Raw genomic sequence first — 13,882 nt, 5'->3', positions numbered from 1 at the left:
TATGTGCATAGGCATCACTACTTACTGATGAAAGTATGTTCATATACTCATGCTCTCATAAAAATAAGTTTCACACATTCAGATAATTATACAAATCTATTCATTTTAGGGATAGGCTGAATCTATTTTTGGCACCCTCTAATCAGACATTTGCACATGGGGATGAGAGGTGCAACAGAGAAGCCAATTCTGCTTTTCACTAGGCTCATTGTTCATGATGCTATGATACCCAAGCAAGAGAAGCTGAGAACTGCTAATACGAGCAGTTTTTGGCTCCGTACTGGCATCTGCTCCAGCAGATACACATGCAGCCTGATTGAGCTCCAGCCTTTTGGAACCTCTGACATTGCAGAGAGCCCTACTCTTTAGACCATAAAGTGGTTGTTGGCATGATAGGAAGATAGGGAGTTGGCCTGATGCTAGGCAGAGTTGGGTTGTGAGAGCCCTGAGATTTGTTATTGGCTCCCACAACTTTACCACATTCTGCTGTGTGTTTTGTACATCTTCTAAACAGTGTGTACGCCCATTAAGGGTAGGCCCAGTTCTCTCTGGGAACTCTTTGCACTCAGGGAAAACTTATTGACTAGGAGAGGGGAAAGGAACTGTGGTCCTGTCAGCTGGTCGGTCATTGATTGCCAATGGACAGGCTGTCAGGTGCTGACTCTTCAGCTGATTAGCTGCTTGAGCTTCTCTTGCTAGGAAACACATGTTCTTTTTCTGGCCGTTGATCATCAGGAAGGCCCTTGCAAGATTGGGCAAGGGAAGGGAGAAGAGGGAGATGCTAATCAATTACATTTGTCTTTACTAATGGCACAGGAGTAAGGTTTGGCAGGGTGACCAATGAATCTATTGTTAAAGGTCATTTATGTGAATTGTCTATTGATTCTTTGACAGTGAAAAACATCTTTACTGTTTTTTTCTGATTATATATATAATACATATCCATTTAAAAGGTATTTACACAATGCCAAGAAATGTAAGGAGGAAAGTAGAAATCACCTGGAACCTTGACCCTCTGAGATAACTCCCATTAACATTTGGTGATCTATTCTTACATGAAAAATGTTTATGTAGATAGGTACAGAAATATCTGATTTTATGTAAATCATATAATGCTGTTTATTAAGTCTGTGTGCATAATTTTGTTCTGCCATTATTTTTTAAATGGTGTATCTACACTGCTTTTCTCAGTTAACATCATGGAAATCTCTCCATGTGGACAACAGTGGATCTAACTCACGGTTTCTCACCTCTAGCACTATTGACATTTAGGGCTGAATAATTCTTTGCTGTAGAAGGGCTGTTATGTGCATTGGAAGATGCTTAACAGCATTGCTGTGCACTTTCTACTAGATCACAGAAGTACTGATCCCCCTACTCCCAGGTGTGACACCGAAAATGTCTACAGACATTGCCACATGTCCTGTAGGGGACAAAAATTGTCCCTGGTTAAGAGCCACTGATCTAACCAACTTTTTTTCAATTAGCTGCATAATATTCTGAAGCATTTGTATGCCACTGTTTGTGTAATCATTCCTTTAGTGGTCGTCATTCAGTTAGCTGTATCTATTTTGCCTGTCACATTTATGATTTAGATGGATGCTGTCCTTGGTCCATGGTTGTCATTCAGGAACCTGAAACATTTTCAGAGATAGAACTCATGCCTCCGCCTTGGCCAACACAGCACTGGATGTGCCTGGACTTCTTTTGCTTTATTCTCGGGTCAGCCCAAAGAGCAGTCATAACTGAGGGAGGCTGTAACTGGCCTGCATTGGGAAGCCAGGCCTCATATATCATGGGCAGGTGCTCTTTAACTGGTTGATGGCAGCCAGGTGGGAATGCAGGCCCAGCATTTTATTCTCATATTCTCATTTTCAAGAGAAGCTGGATATATGTATTTTTATGTAAAAAAAAAAACAAAAAAACTTTCCAATTTTTAAAAAAGTATATTTATTTACTTTGAGAGAGAGAGTGTGTGAGTGGGGGAGGAACAGAGAGAGAGGGAGACAGAGAGAGGACCCCAAGCAAGCTCCACACTGTCAGCATGGAGCCCAGTGTGGGACTGGAACTCATGAACTGTGAGATCATGACCGGAGCTGAAATCAAGAGTTAGATGCTTAGCTGACTGAGCCACCTAGGTGTCCCCAATTTTTTTAAGGATGAAAACTAAGTTAAGTTTTAGAAAACACAGTGCATGATAAAACAGGTCTCCTGCCCAAAGCTGGCCCACAATTTCCAATGTGCAACTTCTAGCATAGATATTTATCATTGATTGTGATCTGTGCTTTCCTGGGGTTTCAGTTCCGTGAGTGGCTAATGGTGAGGATCTAGTCCAGCTTTGTGGTGGTGAACATTGAGCTTTGACGTACCTTGTCTTCATTGACACTTGCTTCTCACAAGGTTCCCATCGTCTTTTGGTGAGAGCCTGAGCTCCTGTAATCTATGTTGTCTCCACATCCAATACTGTCTGAGCCACCCTGGGTGCTTGGGGGCTGCTGACTTATGTGTTCTCAGGAGAAGTAGGGACAGTGCTGCATCATGCCTCAGAACCTTCCTAGCTCCAGCTTCAGAATTTACCCCCACAGTGGCTGAGGTAACTGTGTGGGAAGGGGTATTTACTGGGACTTGGTGGCTTTCAGCTGTGCAGAAGCTCCACACCTCTTTAGAATCTGTTGTTCATTTAAGAGCGTGTGGCAAATTTATTTACCTGTTTTTCTCCCCAAGTAAAATAGGAAAAGACATTGGTGATTTCTGAATCCAATACTTTCATTTCACACCTGGGGAAAGCAAGGAAAGCAGGTGATTTAGTGGAGGCTCCATAGCAAGTGCCTGGGTGGGGGTATCCCTCTTGCATCCTGTCTCTTCTTCCAGGGTGTCTTTCCCACAGCTTCTAACAGCTGACTTTCATAGAAATGCTCCTTTTCTGTTTCTGCTTTTCAGCTGATTTATCTGGTTATCCATATTTCTATGATCCGTTCCTGGGAGATGACCCTTTGGTGCCATTTTGTTAATTTGAGTTTTTGCAAAATCTAATTACTCCCACATCCCCAAGTCTTTCAAGACAACAGTCTTATTCTTCTATTTGGGCATTGTTTTAAAGAGGAGGATTTGGCTGGGTATAGATTACAGGAAGATTTTGTGGTGTTCTACAAGCTTAAAGACTAGATTATATCAGATTTTCAGATGCTGCCTTAACAAACTGGGTATTATGCCAGTGATGATTTTGAAGACATGGCAACATGTGACAATTGGCAAGCTTTAGGTGGGATTGGATTGATTGACAGCTTGCCCCTTTGATTGGAAATGTGTTATACTGCAGTTCCTATGGATTCAACTTCCTGGTTTTCTACACCCCCAGCTGACAATAGCTCTTAGCTGCTGAAGAAGGCAGGTAGATTGGTCAGCCTGAGAGGAATGCCATGTGTTAGAACAGGCTTTTATCCCAGTGCCCACTCTACTGCCAGGATGCTGTCAGTAGTTTGAGAAATGCGTGAGGGACCACCTACCAGCTTGACATCTGTCTTGGCCAAGGTCACAACCCTCAGAAATCTGCTGCTTGTTGGCAGTTGTAACGGCAGAGGTGATGGCATGAGCAGAGACACTGCTCCAAGGGAGAAGGTGTGCTCAACTGAGAGTCTAGGGAGCTGGATTCCCCTAGTCTGCATCAGGCTCCAGGTTCTGAGCTGTCAGCAGAGAGCCAGATGTGGTGCTTGAACTTACAAACTGCGAGATCATGAGCTAAGCCAAAGTCAGACACTTAACTGACTGAGCCACCCAGGTGCTCCCCAGCATTGTATTTTTAAAAATTACATGAATTCTAAATGTAAACTACAAAAATCATAGATAAGAAAGACGAGGAAGAGAAGGAGGAGAATAATTGCCTGGAATACCATTACTGAGAAAAGATCCAGCAATTGTAGAATTCCCATTGGACCATGAGTAGCAGTACACTGGTAAATGTTCAACACCTGGCTCTGCAGAGAAGTAATTCCCTGATTTGTGTTGTTTGCCAGTTTCTATTTTGTAAATACTCTTATATTACCGATTGTGAGCTACCAAGGTGACATCACTGAATGTGGATGTAGGAAGAGATGCACATGGCTATCAGGAACTGGTGCCAGCACATCACTGATGGGTACTCTGTCTAGTTTCTTGTGGCTCAAATGTAGTTCATGAATGCTCAGCATTGATAGCACTTGAGAGCTTCTGAAAAACCCAGAATCTCAGGCACTACCATGGCCTATGGGATCAGAATCAGAGTCAGAATCAGCCTTTTAACAAGATCTCTGGTGATTCCTATCAGCGTCAGCGGTTGAGGAGCATTGCTCTATTGCCGTATTGACCCACATGGTAGCCGCTAGCTACACGTGGTTATAGAGCACTTGAAATGTGGCTGGCCCAAACTGAGATGGTCTGTTTTGAATACTTACTGTGTGTCTTAGTTCAGCCTATTATAACACATTACCATGGACTGGGTGGCTTAAATAACAAACATTTATTTTTCAGTTCTGGAGGCTGCGAAACCCAAGATCAGGGTGCCAGATCTGGTGTTTCGTGAAGGCCTGCTTTCTGGCTTCTTGCTGTGTCCTCACCTAACAGAGAGAGGAGGATCTTTTCTTTCTTCCTCTTCTTATAAGGGCACTAATCCCATCATGGGGGTCCACTGTCATGACCTAATCTAAGCCTAGTCTCCTCTCAAAGGTCCCACCTCCTTTTAAAAAAAAGTTTTTTTTTTAACATTTATTTATTTTTGAGAGACAGAGTGAGACAGAGCATGAGTGGGGGAGGGGCAGAGAGAGAAGGAGACAGAATCCAAAGCAGGCTCCAGGCTCCGAGCAAGCGTTCAGCACAGAGTCTGATGTGGGGCTTGAACCCACAAACTGCGAGATCATGACCTGAGCCGAAGTTGGATGCTTAACCGACTGAGCCACCCAGGCGCCCCTCAAAGTTCCCACCTCCTAACACCATCCCATTTGGAGTTAGAGTTTCAACACACAGACTCTGGGGGGACACAATCACACAGACTATAGCAGTATGGGGAAAAAAGTAAACTATCTCATAAATACTAAAAAAATTTTTTTAATGGTTATTCATCAGAGACAGAGGCAGAGTGCGAGTGGGGGAAGCACAGAGAGAGGGAGACACAGAATCTGAAGGAGGCTCCAGGTTCTGAGCTGTCAACACAGAGCCCGACATGGGACTCAAACCTATGAACTATGAGGTCATGACCAGAACCAAAGTCAGGCACTTAAGTTACTGAGCCACCCAGGTGCCCCTCTCATAAATATTTTTTATGTTAACTACATGTCACTATCAGAATATAATCGGTTAAATAAATATTAATATTAATTTCAACCATTATTTTTACTTTGTTTTTTAATCTAGCTACTAGAAAATTTAAAGTTGCTATGTGGCACATATTTTATGGACAGTACCCCTGTAAAGCCTGGAATCCCTAGAACTCTGCTTTGTGTGTCCCTTGGGCCCACTTCTTTCTAAACCTAAACTTAAGTTGATCCAACCATTTCCAATAACACAATGAGTTGTTCATGGCAGCACTGATTGTAATGGCCAAGGCCACCATCCATTTCCTCTTTACTACTGCTCTTGTGCCCCACTTCAGTGGACTCAGAAAATATTAATAAGCTGAAATGAATAATAGCTCTTTGACACTGAAAGTTCAAGAATATTCTACTTCCAGAATGGAGGAGGATTCCAGAAATGAAGTGTCTTATATACCTCTTCTTACATCTATTATCTAGTAGGCTCCCCAGGAAATAGTGCATCAGGCTGAGCATCGTTTCCATGGCCCTCAATGATCTCTCAGGGACTCATCTTCATGACAAAGGAAGAGTCACTAAATAACTCCTGTTCCTAATAAACAGCCTGAGAGTGAGTGCACCACTGCTCAGCACATTAACCATATTTACCATCTAAGAGACAGAAAGCAACCTGTCTCATTTGATGAGGAAGCCATAAAGTTTTAGTGAATGGGAAGTAAATCAAGGCTTCCGCTTGCCTTGTAAAAATGCACTGCCTCGTGTTGCATCTCACTCTTCACTTGCAGGAGTGTATTTTTATTCCTTTGCATAAATAAAACATGATTCGAAGCCATCCTCTTGACTTGCTCTTGGCGCTACGTTCAACAGCCAAAAAATTAAAGTTGGCATTGTGTTTCTGATGAGGCTTGAGTTGAGTTTCATTAGTATGAAACACCTACCATATTTGCAAGGTGAAAAAGGCTTTAAGCTGAGAAGGGACAAAAAAAGAGGAATCTTCCTCTTCAGTCCCATGAGAGGACATACAAAGTGACTGCTCCAGTCCTGGGCACAAAAGAAAACCACGAAACAGACTACTTCACTTCCATCTCTGAGAGCCAAGAGTACTTTGAGGATAAGAATAGATAAATAACTAAATAGTCAAATGCAGTCAAACAATCAGCTTTTAAAATTAATTCACAAGATCAGTGACAAGTGCTAAACTATGTTTTACAGTCACATGAATGTGGTAAATATTTGGAGACATAAAATTTTGTTGGTTGATTTCTGTCAGCCATTTTTCTTCTTTCTGACTCAGAGTATTTCAGGCAAAAGCTGCGTTGTAGCTACTAGTAAGTCTGGCATCTCTCTGTTTCCTGTCTTCACTCCACCTCTGAACTTTAATTTCGGAACCGTTGTGTAGAGAAGGTGAAGAATCAGGTATCTTGTAGAGATTTAGGAGGGTCCTGTGGTGAAAAGGCAGGGAGGGGGAGGGCATCAGAGCTGGCTGGTGCCATGGGGCTGAGGCTGAAGCAGGAGAGTGGTGCCTGGGAATAAGAGACGGGTAAGAGAACAGTGGAAAGTTGCCAAGTTCGAGCTGCAGAAATGTGTTCAAAGTGGATTATGAAAGCCTGCAGTCCTTGAAGCAGATACTAGGAGCTGAGGTGGCACCTATGAGTGTCTAGCAATTGGGGAAGGAAAGTGGAAGGGAAGCTCTGAGAGTGAATATCAAACCAAGCAGGCCAACTATTCTGGTAGAGTTTATGTACCACTGGTGAACCTTTTCCTGGATAGCTGGGGTTTCTTTAAAGTACCTGGAAAGCGTTTGACAGAGAATGTTGTCTATTTGGTTTATCTGGTTCTTTTCATTTTTATTTGGTTTTATCCAAAGGGTAACATTTCTTTTAGAGCATATTTCCCTTTTTCATGTTTGCAAATACACATTTTCTGCTAATAGGCAGTATCTCTTGTCAGAATGTTATATAAAGCTTCAACGTTGAGAATAGAGGCAACAAATAACAGTATATTATAAAGAGGGCAGTGGACATGGTTCCCTGAACCATACATGACAGCACAGAAAAATGAGAGAAACCATAGCACCTCCTCCAGCCTAAAAAGAAGCCTGGAGAGTGGGAAGGATGTGAGTTGTTTGTAGACCTAGAGGAGACTTTTACCCTTTGCTCTCCCAACGAGCTTTTCTTCCAAGTCAAAGGAGAGCACTACTTCTAGCAATTGGGGAGTGTCTGCAATAAGGAGAGAGTAGCACCCCACTCTCCACCTAGCTGGGTCAATGTGGAGAATCCATGGGTCTGCTCGGGGCCACTTTTGCAGCTGAGTGAATTACAGTGAGAAAGGCCTCTGTAGCTTGATACATATCCTGGGAGTTAGAGGGCAATGTGGGAACACAACCATGTCTTCCTATTGCCTTGAGAATCCTAAAGTCAAGCTGTTCCCTGGAGCAGCATTAATTGTAAGGTGAGGAGAGAGGACAGCAATGAGGCAGCTTACACACTGCATTTGACTCAGTAAGAATGAGTCTCTAGGTCAATTGCTTATTGCAGAATATAAGGGTTGGACCTTCTTACTGTATCCTGTCAGACTGTGGGGTCAGGAAAAGATACTATGGATGTCCCATCTGGGTACGAGTGGGGGAGATGTTAAAGAGGTTAGCAAGAGAGTGTATCCCTATATGACGGCAGTAGAAAGACACCCACAAAGAACTCACTTCTATAGCCCATAAGAGAGCCGGCACCAAAGCACTTCTGCCCATTAGCGGCATTGATAGCCAGTCCATAGGGAATCAAAACAATGTACATAGTTAAGTAGAATACTTGTTTTACCTCTACCCTCCTGTTCAGTGAGAGTCAGAGAAGGTAAAGAGAAGAGATGGAAGAAGAAGTTAAAAACAGACAATACAGCCTTCACTTCTGATCTTGACTCAAGTGTTGGGCCTGAGCAAAGAGCAGTTGGAAACTTTGGATTACATATGAGATCCAAGGTTAGATTTATACTCGATTGTGCTTTTTAAAAGCAAAAGGGTAGTCAGTCCCAGGATAGAACTTGTTTTTGTTTTTTGTTTTGTTTTTGTAACTAGAAGTGCCTAGAAAGTTGTTGGATTGGCTAAACTGTCATCAGGGGTTATTTGGCAGAGCAGGGAGAAAGCAGTAGTTGAGGAGGAAAATAAAACTATTTCATGCTTGAATTCCTTTGAAACTTTCCAGAATGTTCAATAAACAAGTTATACTTATTAAGCTAATTCTTCCCAAAGTTTTCATGTCATAGCACAATAGGAAATGAATTCCATTTGTAAGTCAAACTGAGGCACATATACATGCATATTACTTATGCCTAAAGGTCACTAGAGGTGACTGGTTGAGGGTTTTTATGCCTCTAGTCTGAGGCTCTACTCAAAGGTCTGATAACCATGCTCATGGCCTGGTACTCTGTTTTACACTGTATACACTCAGAGTGACTGGAAAGAATTCCTCATCTTTCTTTTTTTTTCCTATGTGTATTTACTTATTTTGAGAGAGAGAGAGAGCACACAAGCAAAGGGAGCGGGAGAGAGAGAGGAGAGGGATAATATTAAGCAGGCTCTGTGCTGTCAGTGCAGAGCCTGATGGATTCAATCTTAGGAATCATGAGATCGTCACCTGAGCCAAAATGAAGAGTCGCGGATGTTTAATTGACTGAGCCACCCAGATGCCCCTCCTCATCTTTGTTTATGGTAGAAGGGATAACTTTTAGTCCCATATATAGTTTTGTTAAGATGGCATGGAGCATGGAAATCCCTAGGTTTATATTCTCATCTGTACATTAGCATAGGAGAAGCAAAGAATAATGGAATAAATATTGACTTGGGAGAAAAAATTCTGGCATTGTCAATGACCAGCTACTTGCCTTGGGCAAGACACTTAATCAGTCTGGGCTTTTGTTTCCTTAACTGACAATCGATGGGACTAGGGAGCAAGTATTCAATAAATGGCAGCCATCACCAGTATCATCACCACCATTCTTCAAGACTTAGCTCTAAGGGGAAGGGGCAATAAACATTTGATTCAGTTAGTTCATCAAATGTTGACTGGCTGTCTTCTACACATGGTACATAACTGGTAATAAGAAAGCTCCCCTGAAGCATGTGGAGTGGGAGGTTTCGTACCCTAAGGTTGCAGAACTCTCCAAAGTCCTCAAATGATGATTACATGTCTCCTTATGGTTTCTGAGATTTTCTTGTGACATTTGTTTACTCCATGCAGCAGCACATCCTGGCCAAATACTCGGTGGCTACTGGATTGAGTTGATTGCATGCCATCACCTGTGCTAATCCTCAGAGCTCCTCTCCTCTGGTTTAATAAGCATCCAAAGGAGGCAATGTGTCTAATAGAATGCCCATCTTCTTCTGATACCTGGTATTAAAGTTAGATTTGGTATATCCATGGCATATCATACCATGTTGGTCAGATATGAAATTTTAGTCTTTATTTGCCCAAAAGTCAAGAAATTATTAGAGGGGAGAGTGGTATATGTGCCTGGTCAGCATAAGGATCACTTTATGGGTGTCCACTTTTCTCAGGCAAGGAACTCAGAGTTAAGAATTTGGGTGGAAAAAATTCTTGCTGGTGAATTTACTCCTATCATTAAATTAATACATACCAAGTAATTTATCCATTACCTTCTTACCTTCTTCCTTCCTTTTATCCCACCAATTTGGCTTGATTTCTCCTAAGAGCAGAACTTTGAGAGTAAGCCCTGCATGCAGGTAGTTTATGTGGGAGATGATTAGAGGAAAAGGAGTGAGGGAACTGGGAAGGTAAAACAGGGAAGGAGGAAAGTCAGAATAAGGATGTATTGTTGAGCTCATTGCTGTGGGAAATGAGTGCTGATTCCTCCAGATTTTCTGAGAAGCATGTAGAAACACTCTCGGAATCATCCACTGGAAAGATGAGAGACTAGAGCCTTTATTCACCAGCTTCCTTTCCACACTGTTTGATAGTTACCCGCCCTTGCACTTATGGGCTGCATGCACGCACCAGCTTACTCCCAGGACTTTGGGGAAGACTGGAGCAGAGTGCACACCACCCTTGAGGTGGGACACTGCTGGGAGCTGTTCACTCATCTAATGTGGAAATAAGATGTGGGCTGGGAGATGTGACAAATGTACCACAAGTGTCTGCTCATTCTAAAAAGGATTTCTGGTGGCTTGCAAACATTAACATACATTTTAAATATATTCAGAGGAGTTAAAAATGAAGAGTCAGTAACAAAGGTATTATAAGAACAGATATTGGGGTACCTCGGTGGCTCAGTTGGTTAAACGTCGGACTTCAGCTCAGATCATGATCACACAGTCCATGAGTTTGATCCCCACATCAGGCTCTGTGCTGACATCTTGGAGCCTGGAGCCTGCCTCAGATTCTGTGTCTCCATCTCTCTCTCTGCCCTTCCCCCACTCATGCTTGGCCTCTCTCTCTCTCTCAAAAATAAATAAATGTTTAAAAAAATTAAAAAAGAACAGAACAGATGTCATTTAATCCTATACACTTCTTAGATGTGGGTCCTAAATGAGAAGGCTCTGAACCTTGAAACAGCTAACATAAGAGGAAATCATGATAAAGTGCAAACTTTACAATGACTGAAGACAAAAATGAACCAATTGTTCAGCAGAAACATCAAAGAGAAATTTCTCCTATTGATCCTCAGAGAGGATAAAGGGATGTGATGAATTACATACTGATTAAAATCTTTAATGTAAAATTTGGTGTAAGTTTCGTAAAGCTGTTTCTTATGTTTGAATGCAGGCAAATGGCTTCGTCCCAAGGATTATTAGTAAAACTAAGGTGGGGGGCTGGGAGGGGGATATTTGCAAGATGCAGGGCACTAGGAGCTTCTCTGGTAGCCCCATTAATAGACAGACAGTTTTGGAGACTAGAGGAATGAGTCACTGACTTCTAATTATATATTTAATTATTGAGAGAGAGAAAGACAGAGAGAGAGAGAGAGAGAGTGAGCGACCTTTAATATCCCGTATTACAATCCCGAGAGTGAACTGGTTTCAAGCTGTGTCTGTGTGCGTTTTCTATTGTGTGAAAATCTATTTCACGTGCGTCTAGAGTGGAATAAATTAGGCAGTGTGATGTTCACATGGGCTCAGCTTCATTCTTTGTAAATCATTAAAGCTGTTTAGAGAGCAGGTGGGTCATCATCACGCTTGGCCCTGCGTGCTGTTACTCATGCTAGGGCTTGCGTCTATGAGCCCCCTGCATTCAGCCAGCCACCTCTTCGTGCTCACTGAGGGGGATCCAGTAGATGTTTAACAATGCGGAGAAGAGATGTGGTTGCCTGAGAACTTTCACCAAGTCCCAGGGAAATGGCAAGGTTAGTCAGCTTGGCAAAGATGGGCCGCTGGGCTACAGCCTGCAGGCTTTGGAGGTTTTCAGTCTTCCTTAGTGCAGTGCAGCCTGTGGCTCAGTGGGGCCTGGTTCAGGGCTGTGTCTGCCTGGAGGAGGGGAGCACTTGGTTCTACATTAGATAAGGTGGCATGTGGAGGCCTGTAAGGTAGGCCTGCCTGCTCAGACAGTGGGCAGATCCTGTCCTCATTTTGAAGGGCTCTCATGAAACCACCTTGTCCTGTCCAAACACTTCCAAATGGATTGCTAAGTAGGCATTTCTGCTACTTCCAGCCTAACCTTCCTCACCAAGTGATTCTTGTGCTCCATTTCGGTCTCGTGTTCCAATTCAGTTTTGCTCATTTGTCTTTATTACTTTGGGTTACTCTCTTGCTTTGGGGTGGCCTGTTTGGGCTTGAGGAGAACAAGGAATGGGGACCATTCATTCTGACAGGCACTGGTCACATGAGCCACAGGCACAGGTGCTTCCAGAGCAGGGTGGTCACGGGAGCAGGTTAAGCAGGCAAGGTGGGGCAGGACCTGTCAAACCCATCTAATGGGGGCGCTCTTGGCCTAAGTTGATTATAGGCAGTGGGACCTCTGACTCCATGCTGGCTTTGATTTCTTGTTTTTAAATAAAACTTGGAGATCTCCATGAAGGTTTTAAAAAATGGGAATTAAGTCTAAAAATGTAAAAAGCAATGTGTAGGCTATAAAATCCACTTCTATGGGCAGATCTGGCCCAAGGGCCAATGACTTACAGTCCTGGGCTTTGCACAGTGCCAAGCGAGATAGTGTCTCTGTCCTGAAGGGACTTCAGTGGCACAAGAAACTGCAAAATCCAACTCTGTCCCAAGGCAGAATAAACCTAAGGCATGCTATAAAGAGAGATTCTAGGAAGTACTATGGGTACCCCAGCAGAAGTGATTGCTATGAAGATATTCTTTTTTATAGGGTATTAACATGAAATGTTAATTCCATCTTGAATAATTGATCTTCAAAATATAGGAAATCCTATTTATTCTATTTGTGTGATCCATGGTATGAGACTGAACATAAAGGTAAGACCACTTTAATAATGAGGCCTTTGGCTACTTCACTAAATAAATCCCCCTGAGGGAGGGATTTATACTTTACTGATTTCCACTCTTAAGTGTTAGAGTGAAAATTCCTGTGTAAATAGTGAAGTAGGATTTTAAAAGATTGCTTTTTCTAGACAGGATGACTAATGAGAGAGGTAATCCCTAAAGATGCCTTCATGTGCTCAGAGCAGCCCAACCATTCCAGAACCCACCAAGCGTGGAGCTTGGCAGGTAGTCGCAAAACCTGACTGGAAGAGATCCCTTGGGTTAGGGCTTTGCGTGGGGGCAGGTCTGGGGTTGGGGAGAGAGGGCAGATGTCAGCAGGACACCTGAGTTAGGATCTGGTGATTATCCCGTTATCCTTGCAGCCTCAGGGCGCTGAGCTCCCACCTCTTCCAAGGCTCTTCACACGCTGTATTACAATGATCTGTACATTCTCCCGCCAGCAGGCTATGAGTATCTTGGGGCGGGGCCAATGCCTTTCTATTCTAGTGCCTAGCAGACTGCTGGCTTATTGAATGTCAGTTGAATGAATGAATAAATGATAAACCAAATTAAAATGTAGACAGGTGTTCAGCATCAGGGAGATTCAGCAAGAGGTGGTGGTACTGCCGGGCTAGGGGATGAAGGTTGGCAGCATGCGGTTCAGAGCTGGTAATGTGCAGAGTCCTGAGCCTGTGGATGGAGGGTGAAGTGAAAGGCATGCCCTTACTTTGGGGTTGCATGTAGAGCATCAAGGCAGGACTCCAGCAGGAAGAAACAACATGAATTCAGTTAGTGGGAGGTAGGGACAGAGCACAGCAGTAGGGCAGCAGAGAGCAAATGGTCAGAGTGGACACCCTGTCATCAAAGAAATGCACATTCGGATCTTACCTACTTTCCTAGCTGAGTGACTGGGCAATAGATTTAACCTCTCTGTGCCTCAAGGCTCACATTTCCTAAATGGAGGTCTAATAGTCGGGATGATCAAATGAGATATCTTATGTGAAGCTCTTAGCTCAATTCCTGGCAGAGAGTCATTAATGCAGATATGGATAGGACTTGATTAGGCACAGGGTACTTGATGCTGAGACTTCTGAGCAATAACCAGGAGCTGGGGAATCTACCTCAGGCATTTCGCAAACTATCTCCTCACCCTCACCCCAACCCAGCTAGT

This window comes from Crocuta crocuta, unplaced genomic scaffold (genome assembly GCF_008692635.1).
Source record: "Crocuta crocuta isolate KB4526 unplaced genomic scaffold, BGI_CrCroc_1.0 scaffold427, whole genome shotgun sequence".
NCBI classification, from domain to species: Eukaryota; Metazoa; Chordata; class Mammalia; order Carnivora; family Hyaenidae; genus Crocuta; species Crocuta crocuta.
Note: the sequence above shows the minus strand (reverse complement) of the source record.